This window comes from Miniopterus schreibersii (genome assembly GCF_964146895.1).
Source record: "Miniopterus schreibersii genome assembly, chromosome: 6".
NCBI classification, from domain to species: Eukaryota; Metazoa; Chordata; class Mammalia; order Chiroptera; family Miniopteridae; genus Miniopterus; species Miniopterus schreibersii.
This window is the reverse complement of record NC_138107.1, coordinates 68,968,196-68,990,497: the sequence shown is the minus strand read 5'-3', so window position 1 is coordinate 68,990,497 and position 22,302 is coordinate 68,968,196. Positions and strand designations below refer to the sequence as shown.

The window sequence follows — 22,302 nt, the reverse complement described above, 5'->3', positions numbered from 1 at the left end:
AAAATAATCATCAGAGTTAATGTCTCACCTCTGTTGTGCTTGACCCTGTTCCGGACCTGCTTGGTACAATGTAGGTCTCTATTTGCAAGATAAAGTTAAAAGCGCTTAAAAATATATATATTCCTGTCATATTCTGGAAAAAGGTACTTGGTGCCCTACAGGCAAACGGGTGTCATGCTTGGTAGCCTTTTAAGACCGAGTGTGATTTCAGTGACAGCTCACAGACAAATGAGTAATATTAAGATTCAGCATCCACCTTGGTCAGTTGAAAGGAAGTTGATTAGAAAGCAACTATTCATACTACAGTTATCTGGTTATTTGTAAAAAACAATGTTCAGGGTTTACTCTTGAAATAAACTGGAGCCCACACATGTAAAGAGAGAAAAAAACCAGCACCCGTCATATTCTTTTGGGTGCGGAGCAGGATGGCTTCTCCCCAGAGACAGTTCAAAAGTAAAGAAACATATTCAAAATGTAGCTTTTTGATGGCAACAGGGAAGTCAACATCTTCAGATGGTTCTTCATATAAAAGACAAAAAATTAGAGGGAGGAAGCTGTCGGAACATAAACCAAGAGCTTTCGAATAAATATATTTAACTCTGCGCTACCAGAGAAAAATGATCCAGAATGTCAGGAAATAAAAGCTACAGTTTTCATGACTATTAATTTAGCTGGAAGTTTTGAGAGAAAGGATCACTTCTCCAAGTAAATCCCAAATTCATGAGCAATCGTTGGTCTACAAGTATCACCTAACATTTAGCAATTCTAGTCAAATGGGGTAGGAAGATGTTGTCTTTCTAATTTGGTATTAGATTTAGTTCCTGCTTAATCTAAACATAAACTTATTAGTAACAATTCATTTAAAACAGTAGCTATGTGTTATTTCTCTAAGACAGTAAAGAGCTTTTTCTTACCAAAACTAAAACAACAGAATTATGAATCATGCAGTGATAAAGAAAAAAACCCAACAAGACAAGAAAATACTTACTACTCAGTGGTAAATATTTGACAGGAAAATAAAAGTTGGCGTTCCGGACAGAAGATTGCTTTTAAAGCCTTCTTGCAAACATAATGTAGTGTTTGTGACTCATTCTCTTGCGGGCCCATCTCCCTATGTCCAAGTGAACAGCCTCCAGTAAGAAAGGGTGACAGATCAAGCTTGCGTGGGGGGAAAAATTTCTATTTTTAGTTTATTCTGTAGGGACTGGAACCCAGCTGCATTCAGTCCAATAGGCTTTCTTCTGCAGTAGGGACCAGGCTCTTTAAAGTCTCGTGACTAGCCTGGGAGCCAGGAGAAATCCATTCCTTCCTCCCTTTTCTGATGCAAATGCCTCAACTCTACGCAGCTGCAGCACCCCAACTTCTGAGCAGTCAGCTGCCCGGTGGCAAGACGAAAGCTGCCCGGGGCACTCTGATGCTAATGGTCTGGCTTCTGACCTTCACTGGTGCATCCTGGCTGACCACCAGGCAATCCCAACCCAGGTGTCCCTCAGTGCAATTAACAGAAGCACCCTTTTCAGAAGCTCCCAATGACCCACAATTTTACTGAGAAAGACTGACTTCCAAAACCCCTCTCTACTTGTTCGTGGAGGTCTCTTTCTGTGGAATGGTTTCTGGGAGGTGCTTTCCCCACCCGCTCAACGGTGAGCATTCTTGTTCTAGTTAGGCTTCAGATTTGTTCTCAACTGCAGGAACCGCGTCAGCGGTCACCTGGAATAGTGCCTTAATGATCGATCAGGTGGAAGAAGACAGAAGTTGTTATTCCCACGTTTGGATGTTGAGGAGTGGGTAGGCAGTTCTTCACCTTCTCTGCCCTCTCATCCAGGTATGACATGCAATGAACAGTAAACCTGTTTCAGTGCAAGTCATTATGTTTCCTGTTTTAAGAGGTGAGAATGGTGGTGGGGCCATCCCACCCTCTGTGTCTGTCCCTAACCTGTCCCAGTCTCACTCACTACCCACCAATTTCACTACCCACCATTGGTATCTCTTCCAATTCAGATAGAAAAAAAGTGGAATTTTACAAATTCCCTTAGAGTAGCTTTGTTTGTGAAACAAACTCTTGAAATATAATGAATTTTATTTTTCCTTTAACAATCAAATAGTGCCAGAACTTAAGTCCTAATATGTATGTTTCTCCTGCCTTTTCCTTCAGAAAGGAAGAACTTATGTCTGCTTTTTTTATTTCTACTACTGTCTTTGAGAGACTTAACTACTCTTTAGGGTTAGATCACAGCTCAGCTGTAGTTTGTTCATTCTCAAAACCTAGACCAAGATATATCCTAAGTATTTTCAACACAGGAACCACATGGTCAGAAATGTTTTTATATTAATAATAATAAAATATAGAACTTTCTCAGCTACCCCACATCAGATTTTTTGTAGCAGTCTAAAAGGAACTGATCAACTATCTTGGTATATAGCGTGAAAGGTGTAAGTCCTTGTCACTGATTGCTTTTGATTTAATAAATGATTTTTCCATTACTTAGGGTGACTTCTATCTTTGGTATTAGCAACTTCGGGAAAGGATCATTATACCTGTACAGAACTAGAAATGCTCAAATTTTAACTGGAGTCTAGGCAGAGAAGCCAGAAACATTAAACTAGTTCTAGGATTGATACATTCATCTACAGATTTCCAGGGATTCTGTGTCTTCTTCAAGGGCATAGTTAGCGTTCAGCTCAGCCAGCCACTTTCACATTGTCAACGCTGGGAATTCATCTTGGGAACACAGATACATCCTAGGGTTTGAGGATAATGAAGATAAGGCTGGTATTGTTTCTCTGTGACATTGTTTTCTCTGGAATGGGAGGGATAAAGGTAGGTCATCACTGACTTCAAAGGTAGCAAGTCAGTTGGAATCTGAATATCTGCATTTCTTGGAACAAATCACTGTCTATTTTTCATGTTCTCCTCCTGCATCTTTACGTGTCTCGTATTACTGTATTTGAATGTCTTGGTTATATCACTTTGAAAAAGCTGTAAGTCATTGCAGAGTTAACCTGATAAATCTCTTAGAGACCTTGTTTCAAGAAGTCCCCCAGTGGAAGCACGCAAAGAAACACCCCTAACTAAATCCCCATTTTCTGCTTCTACTTCAGTATATCACACAAACTGGCAGTAGATGTTGTGACATGCTGAGAAAGAAAATGCACGATCTTAATAGCTTCCTCAAGCCCATCAGAAAATAAGCTTGAAGGCAATGTTCAGATAAAATCTTTCCAGCTGATAACTCCCCCACCCCCTTCCTTACCAAATTTTTACTGAGCACCTACCTATGTGCTGAGCTCTGCCGTGATGTTTAAAGAGATGTTTGGCTCTGGCTGGTGTGGCTCAGTCGGTTGGAGCATGGTCCAGTACACCAGAAGGTGGTGGTTCAATCCCCAGCCAGGGCATGTGTGGAGGCAACCAATCAATGATTCTCACATCGATGTCTCTCTCTTTTTCTCTCTAAAATCAATGAAAATAAATAAATAAAGATAGATGTTTGAACAAGATGGATAAGATTCCTGGTCTCAAGGGGCTTATATTAATTACAGTGTGGTGGGAGAGGGCGGTGGTTCCCCTGGGGAGAGGAACCATAAGGTAATATCAGGGTGGTTGCATGTGCTGTGAGTAATATAGTGTGACTTTCAGGCGCACTCAGGGAAGCCCTCTCTGAAGATATGATATTTGATCTGGGACCAGAATAGAATAGAAGTCTGTGTAAGTGCTCCTGCTTGCTTGATTTGTTCTAGAGACAGATGTAGTGTGACCAGAACAGAGAAAGGCATTGGGGCTGGGGGAGGGTTAGGGCAAAGTGTTGTGGTGGAGAGGGGAAGATTTCGGAGCCAGTGTGGGGAGAGGGGGAAGTTAAGAGATAAGATTGGTGGGATAGGCCAGGGCCAGGTCAGTGGGTCTCCTAGAGACTGAATTTGTAAGTGCACTGAACCCACTGGAGCACTTTAAAGTTTCCAGGAGCACCATGGTTGCTAAATGAGAATGCACTGTAGAGCTAAGAGGGAAAGCAGGGAGATCAGGGCAGAAGCTCTAGCAGCAGACCGAGAGATGATATTGGTAACTGGAATTAAGGAGGTAGCAGCGGAGGCGGAAGTCAACATGTATAGACTTTGTTCGTTAAATTATATTTTATTTTCAACTACGGAGGTAATGTATTTTTGTGGTAGAAAACCTGGAAAATACACGGAATGTCCCCAAAGATGTTAAATCATAACCCAATCACCCGAACTTAGTCACTGTAATATTTTTGGTATCTGTCCTATAGAAAACATTGAGACTTGACCCCAAAAGAAATGACATATTTTATAATCTTACCACTTAATTTTACATATAATATTTTTGGTATCCTATGAAACTCTTTTTGAAGCTAAGATATTATTTTTAGGAAACGGATTTATTCTAGGTATTCTGATAAAACACCTCTTTTGGCTTAAATAAACTAGAAAACAGCTTGCTCTAAGTCTGGATGAAAAAAATAAGTTTATGTGCAATAGAGTCACTTTCTCCATTTATTCACTAACTATTTTACTATACGCCACACGCCGGGGCTCTGTGATCTGTGGCCTATGCTCTCTTTAGTAACTATCACCTCCCACATCTCAAATCGGTATCATCACATTCTGTGGGATTAGGAAGGCTGAGTTTGACCTTCTGACGGTATGTGTAAATTGTATTGTTTACTATCCCTGCTTTTGCAAAGACTTTCTACTAGAACTCCCGTGCCATGTTTGGAATATTTTCACTAGAGGTATCCTGGTAAGAGGCTAAACTTGGGAGGCCTGTCCTGGCCTATAGTGGAGTGAGGAAGTCTTTGGGGCTGGAAGGACCAAACAGTGATTTTTTTTCTAGGTTTCTGCTCATGGATCCTTCACCTTCCAGAAGTACTTATCAGTAAGAAAAGAGCTGGACTTTCTCAGGCAGGGGTCCTGAAGCATGAAAGGGAGTAATCTTGCAGTAGTCTCCTCTGGCTTTCCAAGAATGTGCTCTTTTCACCTCTTATTCTGGTTTAAAAATGTAATACATTTAACAAGTGTGTCATATCTTGTTTACTGTTAAAAATATTAGCAGCTTGTTTGCATTGTGTTTTCAAGCTTTCAGAATGGCTTTATATAAGTTACTCTATGAAATAAACATTTGACACTGCACTTGATCTTTTCCCAAACATCTGAAATTCGGCATATCTACAACAGAGTGGGGTTTATCTTTGTCTTCCAAGCTTGCTTCTCCTGTTGTGTTTCTTGATTCGGGTAGGAATCCTATCTGTTTAAAAGTCCCCTGACTGAGAAAGGGGAGAATCTTCCTTGGCTGTTTCTTTTCAAATAGGAAATATCTATGCAAGTTCAGAAAAGCTTCCCTGATCTTTTCCCCTCATCTGTTCTACTGAACACGATTTTGGTTCAACACATTCCTTCCATCTTTAACCGGCTTTGCTAAGCATTCTCCTGCAGTCCTCCCCCATTTGTTCCTCTGTGCTACAGGCAGAGCAATCTATTGGGGCTCTTTTTTAATTTTAAGTATTTGATGATGACAGTTTCCAGATTAAATGAATCAATGCCACATATCCAGATAATCTCTGAACTTCCGAGGCATACAAGGTACAATTGGCCTTCATTTTCTAAGTCTATCTCCTTCCCTTTCTCACCAATTTACCCCATGGCCTAATTATGTTGATCTTATTTTCATTTCTTGTGGGGTAATCTTGAGCTTTCTATCTCTGTACCTGCTGTTTTCTCTACCTGGAATATCTTTCTCCGCCTTCCCCAAGTTATACAACTTGATTAATTCCTGGAGAGCCAGACCTAACATGAGCTTTTTCAGAGCCTGTGAACCATCCCTTTTACATTCCTGGAGTAATTTGATTGTTATTAAAGCACTGTTTCTTATTTTTAGTAGCCACTCAATGGTAACTTATTCATTCGTGTTATTACACAGTATTTATTGTGTGCCTTCTACGTGCCAGATACTACATTAATTCTAGAGGCTACAGGGATGAGTAACATGTAGACTTGCCCTCCATGAATGTACAGTGTAATGACATGACACCTACAAAGAGAAACTATGCTTGGGTAAAAGCAGGGTGCCATCTGGGCTCATTATTACTATTATAGATATTGGTCCCTCTTTGGACCAGGCCTCTTTCTTCAGCCCTGTGGGGCTCACTTAAGCAATTAGTTCACTTTATCCTGAAACCATGAGCTGAGATCCGTGAATGAATGGGCCAGAGAGTGTGACTCACTGGAACAGAACCATCATGATTGGAACAACAATATTGGAGTATCCGACGTCTCACTGGCATGGTTTTTACACTTTAAGATCCCTCAATTAATAGTCCTTTCAGAGCTCTTTTCTCATTCCCTGCACGAACAAAACTGTTTTTGTTTTTTCAAATGGACTTTAACCCCCTGCCCACACACATGCCCAGCCTCCCATTATCAACAGCCCCCACCAGAGCGGCACACTCGTTACAGCTGATGATTCCGCATTGACGTGTCGTGGCCACCCTGAGACCATGCTTTGCGTCAGGGTTCACTCTTGGTGTTGCACGTTCTACGGGCTTGGACAAGTGTATCATGCACGTGTCCTCCATTATAGTATCATACGCAGTGTTTTCACCACTTTAAAAATGCTCTGTGCTGCCCTGATTTATCCCTCCCCCTCTCCCTCAGGCCCTGGCAACCACTTATCCTTTTACTCTCCACAGTTTTGTGTTTTTCAGCATGTCGGTAGCTGGAATTACAGTCTGTGGTCACTCGCTTTGTAATATGCACTTGTTTCCCTCTTTCCTTTCCTGGCACATTTGCTCATTCTGTTTGGCGCTGAGTAGTACTCCGTTGCCTGGGTGTACCACAGCACACTGTTGATTTCAAATTATTTTTTTCCCGTTGGACTTGGGTTTATGGGCGTAGGGCTTTGGTGTTTGCTTCCAGGCCTGTCGTGTGAACCTACTTACATTTGCTGTGTGAAAAAGTGATAAGTGAATAATGAGATCTAGCACTTTCGCTTTTCCCTGCCGTCTCTTCCGCTTCACCTGGAGGCAGCTTCCCTATGGAATAAATTTGTGCTCACGGGAGGGTGTTCATTTATGGGTGAAAGATGTTCTGTTTCATTCTGTTTCTCCCCCAACTAGTCTGCCATCATCTCTTAAACTCAGGGCTCAGCAAACTTTAGCCCTTCTGCCAAATCTGGCCTGACGCCTGTCTTTGTAAACAAAGTTTTATTGGCATAGGGCCACCCCCATTCACTTATATATTGTGAATGACAGAGTTGAGTGGTTGTGACAGAGACCATCTGAGCCACAGGGATGAAGACACTGATATCTGGGCCTTTACAGCAAAAGTGTGCTGACCTCTGCTCTGACTCAGGGAAGGGGCGGGAGGTTGAGATCAAAGTGGGAAAAGTGATCACTTGTAGGAACATTTCTACAGTAGTAGCTGTTAGATCCTTTTATAGAGAAATAAATTTCTAAGATTTATTTTGATTTGTGTGTTGAATATAGAAACTATAAAAGAAAATCTGGTGAAAGATCTGGTTGCTTTGCTTTAGTAATTACAAGATGATGATTTTTGACCTGCCTCATTTTTTGATTAAATAGCTGTTCTCAAACTAGCATGAATCAGAGTGACCCGGAGGGCTTGTTAAACTGCAGAATGCTGTTTCTCTCCCAGTGAGGTTCTAATTCAGTAGATGTGGGTGGTGAGCTGGAAGTTGCATTTCAAACAAGTTCCCAGATGTTGCTGATGGTGCTACTCTGGGGACGACATTTTGAGAACCATTCTTTGAGAACAATGGTTGTAAGCCTTAGCTTTGTTTCAGAACCACCTCAGGAGTTTGTGGGTTTTTTAAAAGATTTTTTCAATTGATATTTTAGAAAGAGAGGAAAGGAGAGAGAGAGAGAGAGAGAAACATTGATGAGAGCGAAACATCAGTCAGCTGCCTCCTACACCCCCCTACCAGGGATCAAGCCAGCAACCCAAGCATATGCCCTGACGAGGAATTGAACCAGCAACCTTTCCGTGCACAGGACGACGCCCAACCAGCTGAGCCACACCAGCCATGGCATGGAGTTTTAAAATGTTTACTTTAAAAATAAAACATGCTTGGGCCTCACCCTAAACTTACCAAGTCAGATTCCCCAGGGTTGATCTGTATTTCTAAAAGAATGACTTTGAACAATACTTATTTCATCACCATGCTTTTTAGAACTATCATATGGGCTTTGCTGGTTAGGTGTGTATAAGATGTTTTGACTACCAAGTTTGAAGTACCAATTACATATCGATTTTATTACATTCTCAGTTTGAAGAAAAACTATAAACTGAAATGTTGTTTATTGTATATCCATTACATTTAGTTATCAGTGGGCTTTAGTCCAAAAAGTACACTGTGTTCAATTCAGCAAAATTATTTCTATTTTTCTTAGAAATTTAATAAATATTAGTTTGTAAGTTTTGTTTTTTCACTATGTAAAATTAATTGTAATTCTATACTTGATAACTTCCCTTTCCACTTTTCTCAAAAGTGAGTGAGGTTTTATGTTGAAGGGAAAGGTGAACAGCTCATACTTCAACATCCACTCCTGGTTTTATGGTAGCACGTTCAAATGTACAAGTACCTTCTGGAAGTAGCTAGATATGGCACAAGAGAGGCTTTCTTTCCTGGCTCTTCCTCCTGTGTGTGCAGGTAGAAAACATCCCTTAGCATCTGGGTAGATGTTTTATTTTATACAGTATAAAGCCCTGTGGCTCTGGATGTACTTTCATTTAGAGATCTGCTTTCCCTCCATTACCATTTCAGCATACTATATAGCTGTGTTCATTTTAATTTTGTTGATTGCTATTTATAATGTTCTGAAGCTCAGTATTATGTCAGAATACAAATCAGGAAAAACAACCATGAATAGTAAATGTAGAACCAAGTCCTTGGTACTTTGGCAGCTAATGTAGTAACCTCGACAATCATGGGCCATACAAAGAATTCTTAAGCACTGTGTTTATGAAGACCAAGCATTTTCATCATGCTTTTGGTCTGCACGTTAAATAAAACAACAACTCTGGCCTTAAAAGGATAGGAAAAAATACCAAGATTTGGGTTTATGGATCCCCCAAATCCATACAACAAAATATCCATCAACTTCTTAAACTGCAGAATTCTCTATTTTGGAATCGTGATGATTACTAACATGCAGTGTCAGAATAATGAGTTTGACAAATGCTCACCCAGGGTAACGTTCAGAAGTATGAAAAGGCTCATCTTTAAGTGCATTGGGATTAATTCAAATTTCAAGCTGGCTGTCTTAAGGAAAAGTTTTTACACTTTCTTTTTGCATTTCATTAGGAGATTAGAAAGGATATTTAGAAGCTATTGTGAGTTAAGCAGAAATGAAAACTTGTTATTCTTTCCTTTTCACGAACCCATGGATATCACTTGCTATGCCTCAGTCAGCTCTACAAAGAGAAGCTTTTATTCCTAAGGATTTATTTTTATGGCTTCTAGAAGGCAGTAGCACCCAGGGAAACCCCAACATAATGGAGAGTAGTAATTCATTATCCCATGACTGTTATTATTTTAAGTACACTCATTGGAGGTGCAAGGACTATTCAACTAGAAGAATTGATTAAAATGGAGACTCCTGATGATAATAATTTTTTTATTAGTTCATCACTGTTTGAACTTCATTTCTCAGTTGAGAATGGTCTAGATTCCTCCTTTATATGCAGGCAGGGCCAGTGCCATGGGCGTAGCTGAGGGCTCTCCTTATTTTGATAACAAAATGAAGTACTTCCTGTTTCCCTTTCCAGTGCTCATGGGAATGTCATTTAGGTCAGTGGGTTTCCAAAATGAATGGGTTTTGCCCACTCAGATGGGCCCTGTGCTTGTTTTATGGCTCTGCTGTCACTGACTTGAAATGCATAATACTTTTTGAACAAGAAGTCTTGCATTTTTCTTTTGCACTGGACCCTTACAGCATTGTAGTCTGTCCTACCCAAAGGAACTGTTATTTCGTTCATCTTTTTTTTGCCTGCCAATTTTTAGCATGGTACCTGATGCACAAGAGAATGAGTTAATGCTCCCCTTGTTCTGAGAGCAAAATAAGCTTAGTTATTGTTGCTTTTTGCATTGCTCATAGGAGCATAGTTTAAGTCAGTGTGGGTTCCCAAAATGATATGCTTCAGATATAGTGAGGTGGATGGTTGAATGGTTTGGTTGAAGTGTCGATAGTGAATCAACTTTTAAAGAATACAGATTCTCTCGCCCCACTTTAATCTTCCTGAATCAAACTTTCCTGGGACTAAAGGTCAGGAATCTGTGTATTTAAAAAAGCTCCTAAAGTACTTGCGAGCCTGTGCATGAGTATGATCTCCCACGAAGTTCTGTAAGGCCTGAGGGTCTGTACCCAGCAGCGGATGCAGGTTTCTGGCTTATCTAAGCTGTCAAGAAAAAGGCCTGTTTCAGGTGACAGCCAGTGAAATTTACATCAGTGCAAATAGGCTAAGAATTAGTACAACACACCCACATCCAGGATAATATTGGTGGTACCAACATGGCTGTCATTTGGAAGGGATATGACACTCCATGCAGCTATGTTCACCAACTCCCCAAGTATGAGGTGAAGGTTGGCCTTACAAGCCATGCTGCAGATAAAGCGCCGGACTGCTGTCACCTGATGGCCTCCTCCAGGTCTGGCAGCTTGGTGAGATCTACTTCCAAGTGGAAGTAATCAAAGGAGAATGGAGTATGAAAAGACCTGATGGTTAGCTTTGTGCCCTCATGTGTAGTTTGGATGTGGGCCTTGCCAGAACTAAAGATTTGAGGCATGGGGCAGGGGTGCGGAGGGGTGAGGTAGGGGTGGAACAGGGGGTGCCAAAAGGGAGCTGTGCATGTAGGCTTGTCCATCCTTTGCCTAGGTTTTATTTAGAAAGAAAGGCTTCAGTGTGGAAGTACATCTTACATATATCATGGGGCAAAATGGGGCAGATTATATGCATCTCTTAATGAAAGATGAAGATGCTTGTAATAATCTCAATATGTAAAGAACCTTGTAACTCCAGACATGATGGAGATTTACAAAGTCCACGTTGCTGAATGAGAGTGTCCAGTCTATGAAAAACACCTAAGAAAGAAGTTTAAGAGGAGAGGTGCAACCATCCTGAAATGTCTCCTGCCTAGAAAGAAAATTGGGTCTTTCAAGGGCAGGCAGGCATCCTCCAGAGCTCAGGAGAAGGCCAGTAACAGCTCAACACCAAAACACCAGTTTGTCTTTGTCAATGAAGTTTTCAGATTAAGACGTACTTGAATTCCTGATGTCATGGAACCTGAATTTTGATGAGGAAAGAGAGACAGTTAATAAACATGCCAGAGTTATGAGAGAGAATGCAGATAGTGTTATGTGAAAGATTATGGACATTGCAATGGGTGGTCAAAGATGTGGGGATGTCTTCCTTCCTCTGCACCAAATGTGATTACGACACTATCATGTTAATTTGTCAAGTGTTCAGTTCCCTTATCATTAAACTACTACCAAATTCACAACCTTGGCCAGCCCACCAAACAGGCTTGGCTGTGTGAGATGATTTATGGGGGCTTTGACCGAGTTTAGTGCTGCCTATGATGTCAGTTCTGTAACAGCAAGTAGCCCCTTTCCAGTTGTTGGGTGTCTGTTAATTGAGTGCTAAAGAACATAAGGTTAAACTAATATCATTGTCTTCTTTTTATTATAAATATGTTCAGCTGACTTGAGGAAAAGAAAAACAAATGCAGCAGGTGATGTTTTCTTCTGCTGATATTCAGCTTGACTTGTGGCAGATTTCCCCCTAGTTTGATATTTACTGAAATAAAGAATTTGAGACTGGCTAATGAGTAAGCAAAGAGAATTTTAACATTAAGTATTTAAATATTATAGATCAAGAGAAAAATATGTGGAACTAATCAACAAGCAAGTTTTATAATATTGCATACTTTTGTTATAGGTTTAATACACTGTATATTTTTATTGGAATGCTAGACCTGTGGGATATTATTATTATAATAATTATTATTTTAATGGTTATCATTAAAATGACCAAGGGCAGAACTAATTTGTTATATACATAAGAATAAATATCTTTATGCCTTTTGAATTTTGAATCAGGTAATATCAAATCTAACCTATAGTTACACTGATATAAATGAATTATAATTTTCAGAACACCAATTAGAGAAACATATTTTAAAATTTTAAATAAATTCCTACATTTACAAACCAGATTCAGGGAGTGAAAATATTTTTTTTAAACTCTAGAGTTTCCAGTTTTCTTAGACTGTCTCATTCAATCACTCTCATTTAATATCTAAGGAAAACGAACTTCGAGCAGTTAAGCACTTTCCTTTAGGATCTGGAGATTATTTCACTTTGAAGTAGTTACAAGCCATTTTTATAAGTGGAGAGGCTATTTCACACAGTGGTTATAAAAACTCCTGGGTTGGGATTCTGGTTTTGTTTGTTTTTCTCCATACATACTACACATACTTGGGTAAGTTAGTTTCTCTAAGGCTTCAGTTCCTCGCCTGTACAGTCTGGGAAATGGTCATGCCCTCTTCCTCCAAAGCATTGTGCTGGGGGTTAAGCGGCATAATAACCCCAGCATACATCACAGCACAGGCCAGAGAGAAAGAAATCAGGGAAAATTATTATTATTGTGTACACTAAAACAGAAATATTTTTACGAAAAAAACCTTTCAAAAGGATGACATTTGAAAAAAAGATATTTATAAATAATATAAACCAGAAACACCTAAAACATAGACGTTTTCCTGGTTATTTCTGATTAAGGTAATCAGTGTCTATATTGTAGCAATATTCTTCTTGAAAACTTAGGTTTGGTTAGCTATCAGTAGTTCTTCAACAGTTTTACTGGGCACAAGTAAAACTGTTGTGCCCACTAAATAACTTTTGTCATTTGTATAGCTTGCTATGTGCCAGGTACATACATCAGCACATTTAATCCTCACAAAAAAACCAATGAGATAGGTATTATCATTATCATCTTATGAAAGATGTTGCAACTTTACCACAAAGAAGTCAAGTGGAAATCTGTGGTCCCTGGGCTGGTAAGTGGGAAAGCTGGGTTTGAGCCCCACCTGTCAGCATTAGAGCCACAACTCTGACCTCGTACACTGTACTGTGTATGCCGCAGGGCAAGTGCCACAAGAAAAAAGGAGATACTCCAGTTATTGTACAAATCTGAATTTGATTTGCCCAGATGGGTGCCCATCCGACTGATTATTGGCGACTGAGAATTCCATTTTATAAGGATCCTCAGACAATATTAAAAATAGCTGCTATTCACCCATGGCTTCCGTGGATAATAAACTCTATTAAGAATTTCATGCACCCTTTTTTCCCTCCATAACAACCTTCTGAGATAGATATGATGATGATATAGATAAGATGATTTCCGTTTTACAGATGATGAAACTGAGGCTGAGTAAAGTATATCACTTTATCCAATCACAGTCATTAGTCTCACTCCAAAGCCACTGCAGTATTTAAGTTTCTATAACAAATATTGTGTATATCTCAGTTCTGTGCTACCGAAACTATTGGTAAAAATGAGGATAATGAACAGTAGACGTAGTAAATCAATAGGAGGTTATGGAGAATGCCTTCCACTATCCCAAAATAAAATTGAATCCCATACCTATCAGAAATTATCTGTGTTTTACCTCCAGAAATCAGTGAGTCTGCTGCATACAAAATAAATAAATAAATAAAATTAAGCAGGGCTTTGATTAGATCTCTTGCAAACTAAGACATTCATTTTCCCAGCCAGGATGGGAAGTTAGCTAAATATTCCCTTAAAGTAACACTAGATGGCGCGTGAGAACAAAAGAGATGGGAGACATTTATAGGATACAGGCAACCTCTTATTCCAATTTACAGTGGAATTTATTTTCTGTAATGAATCATTAAAGATTCAGACCGCTGATAACTAATGTAAGGAACACCTGACCTGATATTTTGCCAGTATAAATCTCTGCCTTATCTCCAATTTGGAGTACAACTTTGATAAATCGAAGTAGAAAGCCAGTTCTTTATTTTTGGCAGAAGATTAACCAAATGGATCTCCTGGCATTATTTCTATTCAGTAACTCTGGCCTTACTGTAGAAAAATTAAATGAAAAATCTGAACACATGATATAATCAAGGGATATTCCTATGAGCTCTATAAAATGAATTTCTATGCTTTTTTTGGACATTACAATATATGTTACCCGGAATGCAGGCCTTGTGACATTATGCAGGGCACAAAGAAAAGAACCCAAAAGGGTACATATTTATACTCTAGAGATCTTTGTTTTATGAAACTTCCAGGCCTTGGGTTCTATTAACTCAATTTATTTGTATTTTCAACTATTACTAATAATATTTTTTCCCATTTCTCTTTTCATCATCTGTGCTTTCTTTGAGGAGTTGTAGAGCCTGGTGAGGTAAAGTAGAGCAATAAGGAGGAACAAAGGAAAGAAATTGCAGGGGCTGAGACAAAGAATGAAGTATTCAGATTAGATGCTCCAATGTGACCCAGGTCAATGCAATTTTGTCTCATTTTTCTCAGTGTCTCTAAATTAAAAAAATAACGGTGGACACAGGGTTAGTTTAAGCCCTATACTTTCAAATTAAAAAAATTTGAAAGGGACCCATTAGCCAATGTTAATTCTTAAAAATAGCTTTCTAGGAGAGAAGGGAAATAGCATCCTTAAGAGAAAAGCCTCATGAGTGTCTTTGTACTTCACAGCGACAGACACTATTAAGAGCTAAATACTCAGAGTAAAGATGGGCCACTTGTTTTGAAGCGTGTTTAAGAGTTAACTTATTGAATACTTACTATGTGCCTAACATTTACTGCTGTTTATTTGTATTATCTCATTTAATTCTCCCAACAGTTCTGTGAGGGGGAGATTTCTGTTATTATCACCACTTTATGGATGAGAAAACTGAGGCTTAAAGAGGTAAAGTGAAAAAGCCCAGGGTCTCTCATGGCTATCAAGCGGAGGAGCCAGGTCTATCTGATTCTTAATGCCCAACTTTGAACCAAGTCATGTATGGTCTTCCCTTGAGATAAGCGTGGCATTTGAGGACCAGGCCTGTGCCCCAATGTGAGTTCCTTGAAATGTTTAGATATCCTGTCAGTGTTCTCCTCTTTTGTCACTGATATTCAGGGTCCTCACTCCCGCTGCAGTGCGCCACTGGCTCCCAGGGAAACTTGGGCACTCAAGTTCTAATGTTAATAGCTAGATAAAATGGACTTTTTGATGTTTAGGGGTGGCTTTTTTAGAATTGAACACAATCCATCTCCTTCAAGTCCAAAACTGTATGCAACTCATCATGTAGAGATGATAAACCTAACTCTGATTACCCTAATTCTGAGAGGGTAACACAAGTAATGAAAATTTCAGGAAGAAAAATATGTTTTGTTTAGGCTCCCAGGTCACCCATTGTATGACACCAGGCATTCCCACTTCCATGCTGGCCTTGTCTCTAAGGAAGTTCTCTCTAAATTAATGTTTTAGGAAGTCAGGAGGCGAATGAGTAAAAGATTTTTATGAAATATGCTATTTTGGCACAAGCTCAAGTGAGACCTTGGCGAGCAGGATGTGGTTCATTGTGTGGCTAGGTCTGCTTCGGGACTAAAGTCTCTTAACCTGTGAGTCTCAGAGCCTCATCTGTAAAATGTGAGGGTGGGGCTTGATGAGCTTTAACGTCGGTCCCAGCTCTAACCTTCTAGGATTATTTTAGGCTCCACACCTGAAGAGAGTATTTGAAAGTAGGACATGTAATTTTAATCAAAGCTAAAAATTATTTCAGGACAGTGTTATCATAATTAATACTCAAAAGTTCTTGGAGGTACTGAGATGAAAGCTCCTAAGGATAGATGATCATGGCTTAGAAGATTCATTGAGTAATTAATTGCAGATGACTAAGTCTCTCCTTCCTGCCCTCTTCCCCCTTCAGGAGCACCAGGATAGCATACACAGCCTGAGTGACTCCTATCCTTCCCAGCATGCCTAAAAGAGCCAAAGGAAATTTCTGACGTGATTAAGCGTGCTTAGATTTGTCTTCTGGTTCATTGTTGCGAAATAAAATCTGCTTAATTTCCAACTTCATTTGCAATTCTAAACAGTCTAATAACATCCTTTGTCAACAGCATCAAGTACCCACAACTTTCGTTTCACACAGAGGTTGGCTTGTCTCTCCTGCTTCCTCAGTTCTATATTTCTTTATTGCACCTGCATGATTTCACTTATATGTGAAATCTAAAGAAAATGAAACTCAGAAACAGAACAGACTGGTGGTTGCTGGAGGATGGAAGGGGCAGGGCGAAGGTAGTCAAAGGTACAAACTTCCAGGCATAAAATAAATAAATTCTGGAGGTAGAATATGTACAGAATGGTGACTATAATTAATAATACTGTAGTGTATATTTGGTAGTTGCTAACAGAGTAGATCTTAAAAGGTCTCATCACAAGAAAAAAATGTAACTATGTGAGGGGATGGAAATAAGGAAACTTATTGTAATAAGTATTTTGCAATATATGTGCATATCAAATTATTATGTTGTATACCTTAAACTAATATGTTACATGTCAGTTACATCTTAATAAAAGTGGAGCAGATGTTTGGTGCATCTTGTAACAGAGTGACCTTTTTTCTAAAGAGGGCCTGGACAACAGTAGCAAAACTTCACACTTAGTCCAAGTCCAAGTTTAAAGTAGGGTAAGCATGGCCATAGGCTGGCTCGGTGGGCTCCAAAGTGGAAACTAGAACTGGAAGGAATTCGACTGGATGAGGCCTTAGAAGTTATTGTTCATCTTCCTTCCCTTTTCACATATAAGGAAACTAAGGCCAGAGAAGTTAAGGTACTTGCCCATGGTCATGATAGGTCAGTGGTAGAGCCAGAACCAGAATCCAGGACTCCCGATGCCCACGTTCAGAATTCTTCCTGCATACCACATTGGCTGTCTTTTCAGTAATTGGACAGAGAAAATAAAAATGGAAAGCAGATAATTTGCAAACTATATTATTCTGCTGCATCAGTTGATTTTTGTGTCCGACTTCTGTTTTTGACACCATGAATCTAAAAGTTTTGGTTTTGTGCATTACAGAGTGTACAGTATCTGGATAATCTAATTGTTATTTTCAGGAGGAAAGGTGTGTGTAATTAACTGTGTTTTCTTCCCAGTGAGAAATAACTGCATTTTTTGATGGGCTTAGGGTATATACCCTTGGCATTATTGTTAGACATAGTAATAACAACTTCTAGTGATACATTTGTGTGGCCTCTATGTTTGTGTGTCAGTTAAAGTAAAACCAAATGAATTATCAAGACAGGATGAGGCCAGCCTTGAAATGAGACGGGCTGAGTCAGTGTCTGTCAGTGCTCTTGCAGAAGCCGGAGGCAGCAGCTGCACCGAGAGAGGCCCTCTAGTTTCTACCGCCTGGAGCCTTTTAATGAAGCAGGTTCGGTTAGAGCCTGGTATTAAGTCAAACACCACTTCAGACAGGCTTCTTCTCAGTCCTGACCCTTTTCACTCCGAGTGCATGGAGGCATCATTGCAGTGGACCTGGAAAATTGCGTCAGTCTGTAGTAGCACAAGAGTACTCGATTTTTCTTTCCAATAAGATGCCAATGGTTAATACATTGCTCTTACAAATACACTATAACGTGGGACATATATTGTTTGAATGAAGCACTGGCCCAGAGTAAAATACTGGCAATCCACCAGAAAGCAGGCTGCTTTGGATTATAAATAAGTCTATGGACTATAGATGTACAAAAGCCAATGTTAATTTTCTGTTAGAACAGAGCAGATAAAGATGGATAAGAAATTGTGGAGCAAAGGCCAAGTATTGCCCACTGAGAGTGTAAGCGGTTTGAAGCAACAGGTCCCTTGGTTCCCTGAAGAATGACATTTTAGGTTATGGGAATTGGATGGCAGAGGGGGTTCACTGCAGCCTTTCTGTGATTGTAGGTCAGCCAGGATCAAAAGTCATTTTCATGCAATGGGGGGGAAAAAGCCAAAATGGAAATTTGCTTTATTTTTCATGTGATTATGTAAAGTAATTCTCACTTTAAAATATTCAAATACAGAGAAATATATGAAAGAAAGTTAAAATTGGCCCAGCCTGGCATGGCTCAGTGGTTGAGCGTCGACCTAGGATTCAGGAGATCGGGGTTTGATTCCTGGTCAGGGCACATGCCTGGGTTGCGGGCTGCAGCCGATCAATGATGTTTCTATCTCTCTCTCTCCTTCTCCCTTCCTCTCTCTGAAATCAATAAAGATATTAAAAAAAAAAAAAAGTTAAAATTGCTCCAAGATAGCCACCATTAACCTTTTAATGGCTGTCCTTTCATGGTTCTCTTTGTATATGATGTTACTTATTCTGCAACATTTTCCTCACACACTCTTAATTTTCCTCACCTCTTCTATAACTGCTTTCAAAACAAAACAATGCAAAAACAGGAAACCAGTATTGACTACCTGGCATATGCCTTTTCATATGTTTCTCCATGCCCATATAATCATAGAGAAACACATGGACATAATATATTTTGAGGTGTATTGTTTTATAAGAAGTAAGGCTCATAATACTAGAGCTTAAAACCTTTTCTGACATGAGTGGAAAATTCTACATTTTTATACATCTCCTTCTAATTTTTTATATTTGTCTTACTTTCACTCAATTCAACATCTTTTATGATGGATCCCCAAGGCATTCAACTTAGTTTTCTTAGAAACGGTTCTTTTTAAACTCCCATTTTATCAATTTAAAGAATATGTAATTAAATTACTTAATTTAAATAATAGGTCTCACTCGAATAGCATACTAATTCTTGGTAAATATATAGTTCAAATGGTGAGAGAAGGTCACCACCCTCTGCAGAAGCCTACAAATTTCCAACATTCTGCTTCTGCCAATGGTTTTACAGAGGTTAGAGCTTCTATTCTACCAACATATTTGGTTTCTGCTAAAATGGCAGGGACTATCCATGCTGTTGTGTGTCTTCCCCGACCACCGTCCTTGCAATATTTTGCAGACATCTTTTTAAATTTGTGATTATATGAAGAAAACAGGGGTTGTTAAGAATGACCAACAAATAACTTCACACCCATTATTTTCTGGATTATCTAGTCTGGAAATGACAAAGTGAAATTCCAGAAGTGCAAGTGTCAGGAATTGGTCAGCTAGAACACGGGCTGGGTGGTATCATCAGGGTGGCATATCAGAAGTCAGGTTTGGGGGAAGGTAGCTACGTGGTGAGGGATGGGCTGGGACTCGGCAGACAAACTGGCAACTCCAAGAAATCAACAGAGGAATGAATTAGAGATTCAAGCTTAGAATCCTGAAGAGAGAGGGTCATGGAACCAGGCAGAGAAATGCATGGTGGGGAGAGTGGATCTATTTGAGTCCATGTGTCAGGATATAAACACTAGGCCTTAGAAATAGATCAAATAGCAATTTACTGGCATTTAATACTGGAGTCAGGGGTAAGTTATGTCCTCATAGATGAAAGGACATGGCAGGTCATGCAGAAATGATAAATATATTTTACTTTATACACCTCGCATTAGTTATTCAGTGACCTGCAAAATTTACCTCTTTCGGTGTAAATCTTTAAAGGGAACAGAAGCTAGAAACAGAAGTGAGAGGTGGTGATGTTGCTCTGTTTGTGTCTGTGGAGCTCAAATGTTCAGTAATTGCTCAGTGGGACAGAGGAATAGTTGATGGCCACTTGGACATACTCGCTCCTTCTAGATGCATTTGGTTTCTTCTCATTTCTAGATTATTCTTCTCATCCTGGATTATCATTTATATTTTCTATCTACAAAAAATAAGGGGGAAAACTAGTTCCATAAACTCAGTGTACTCTACAGCAGATCATGAGTTAAAGATGAAAAGTACAGAAATGTTTGGTCTTAGTTTTAATAAAAACAAGGTAACAAAATACTAAATTTATTGTCTCCTGCCAGTCATGAAAATAAACAGATAATACTTCTTTAAAAATCTTTTTCACATTTGATTAAGAAAAACAACAGCTACAAGATATGAACAGAGAAAATTCTAGAATTTTTTGTGTTTGTTTCAGGAAGTTGTCAATAATGCTGTTTTCCTGCTCTGCTGTAACAGTTTCTAAGAAAATGTCTTTTCTGTTTGGGGTAGGCACATTTTATGTGATTAACTAAATTTCTTCTTCACTGATTATTTTTCATTATAGTTATATGTTACCTTATAAGGGAAACCTGGAAAATCTTAAGCCAATTTAAAGAGTGCTTTATTTTTAAGAATCACAAAAATAAAAGTACCAAAATGTGTCTGATCTGTATATTTTTAACTCATGGAAATGGATGAAGTTTAAATGTAGTTGATTTTTCTACACATCTTATAAATACTAGAGTTTTCGATTAGCTCTAGAATAAAGAAGCAGTTTGCCTATAAAGTTACTACAGATTATTCTAAAACAAACCAGAAATGTTGTCCCCTTTGAAGAAAATTTATGAGGAGTGAACGCCTTGGGGATCGTTATTACAAGGTTTTTCTCATAGATCAAAGTGCCCTGGAAACCCCTACACTGGGATATCTTTTGGAATAGGCTCATGAGCCGTATAAAAATCTCCCTCATAGACAGTTCTTATGTGGTATTAGAATGTGTTTTATTGTGAAACCAGTTAGCTTACTTTATAGTCACATGTGAGCTGTAAGCTGCTCCTTGCCACTTAAGTGGTACTAATGGGGATGTCATTGGCAGTAATGCTTCTCTATTTTCTCTAATTAAGGAGCTCTTTGTATTTTAATTTCATAATAAACACATGTATCTTTGCTTTTATAACTTTTTTCACTTCTTTAATTTTCCTCCCTCAGTTTTGTTTTCAATTTCAGCTCAGCAAATTTTTAAAGTGCTGGTTTAGCCAAAGAAATAGTTTTTTAAAAAAGTAGTTATTGTAGTATTGTATTCTGTTACGCTCCTGCCTTCCAACAGCCTGAAAAAAAAATTTCTAAGAACTTTGTGATTCCATTTGCTTTTTAAAAATTGGCAAAACTACATAATAGAAAATTGATTGCCTTAACCACTTTAAGTATACAATTCAGTGACATGGAGTCCATTTTATCCATTTTCCACTGGATGAAAAAATGGGGAGACCCGGAGTCATTCAGAAATGCACTTTTAGTAAGAACCCTAACACCACATATTAGTTGATGAAATAAAAATATAGGTTCCTTAGTCTAACAGCTATTTCAGTTTGATTTATACCATAATTTACTATTCATTTATCATTCATTTTACCAACATTTGAACTTGAACAGAAAAACATTTTAAATTTATTTTTATTAATGTCTCACTGAAATTGAATGTTTCCTTTAAGAATGTAGGCAGTAAACCACAGTAGTATTAGTAGAATACTCTTACTTTGTCACTAACAGGTGTTACAGACATTTTCATACCACGTAACAGTTGTTGCAAATATCTTCGAGAGATTGAGAATTGAAATCAAGACTGGATGTCATCTCCATAGAAATGATAATTTAATTTTGGAGTAGAATATCTGTACAATATGGATGTTCTATCAATATTTTTTTTATTGCCATAACACTTGGATAGAAAAAGTCACCTAAAACTTTTTTATTTGAGAATGGATTGTTTCAGTAAATACTGTCAACATTAAGTTTTTTTGTTGATTAAGGATGTTTTAAAACATTTTTTATTGGTACTATCAAATTATAATATATCTATTTTAAATCACTAAATATTTTAGCATTTAAAGGATTCAGAATTTGACTAGTTCTTTTGAAAGACACTGCCTTGAATATAGGAAAATGTAAGTTAAAAGGTACACAGAGTGTAATTTTATAATTCTGTTATAAAACTTGAATTCAGGGTCTACTTTTGGTTATACTCTACCATTATTAGGAAATATTTCAAAATACTGCTAAAACGTTGATGTATGAATGGGTTTGAGATCTATATTTTCATTCATATAGTCTCTTATTCTGTTACTCTCTCCATTCCATTTTATTCTTGAGCAGTGCCAGAAAAAATCCTTATATTCTAGACAACCAGTCTGACTTATCCCATTTATTCTAGTTCTGCCATCTTGAGCAAGACAAAATTCAGTTTCTGTTCAATACACTTTTAAATATTTGGAGGTATAGAATTTGAGCTAAAAGAAACCTTAGTGATCAGGTCAACTCTTGTTTTGTAGACAATAGAACAGTGATGGATGAAGATAATAATTTACCTGAAGTCACATTCTCAGGCGGTGGCAGG

General features: G+C 38.5%; 1 protein-coding gene across 1 annotated transcript in view; it reads left to right on the top strand.

Annotated features, from left to right (window-relative positions):
- ARHGAP18 (Rho GTPase activating protein 18) overlaps positions 1-22,302 on the top strand; it is a 160,610-nt gene that overhangs the window by 452 nt on the left and 137,856 nt on the right. The gene's annotated exons all lie outside the window — the stretch shown is intronic.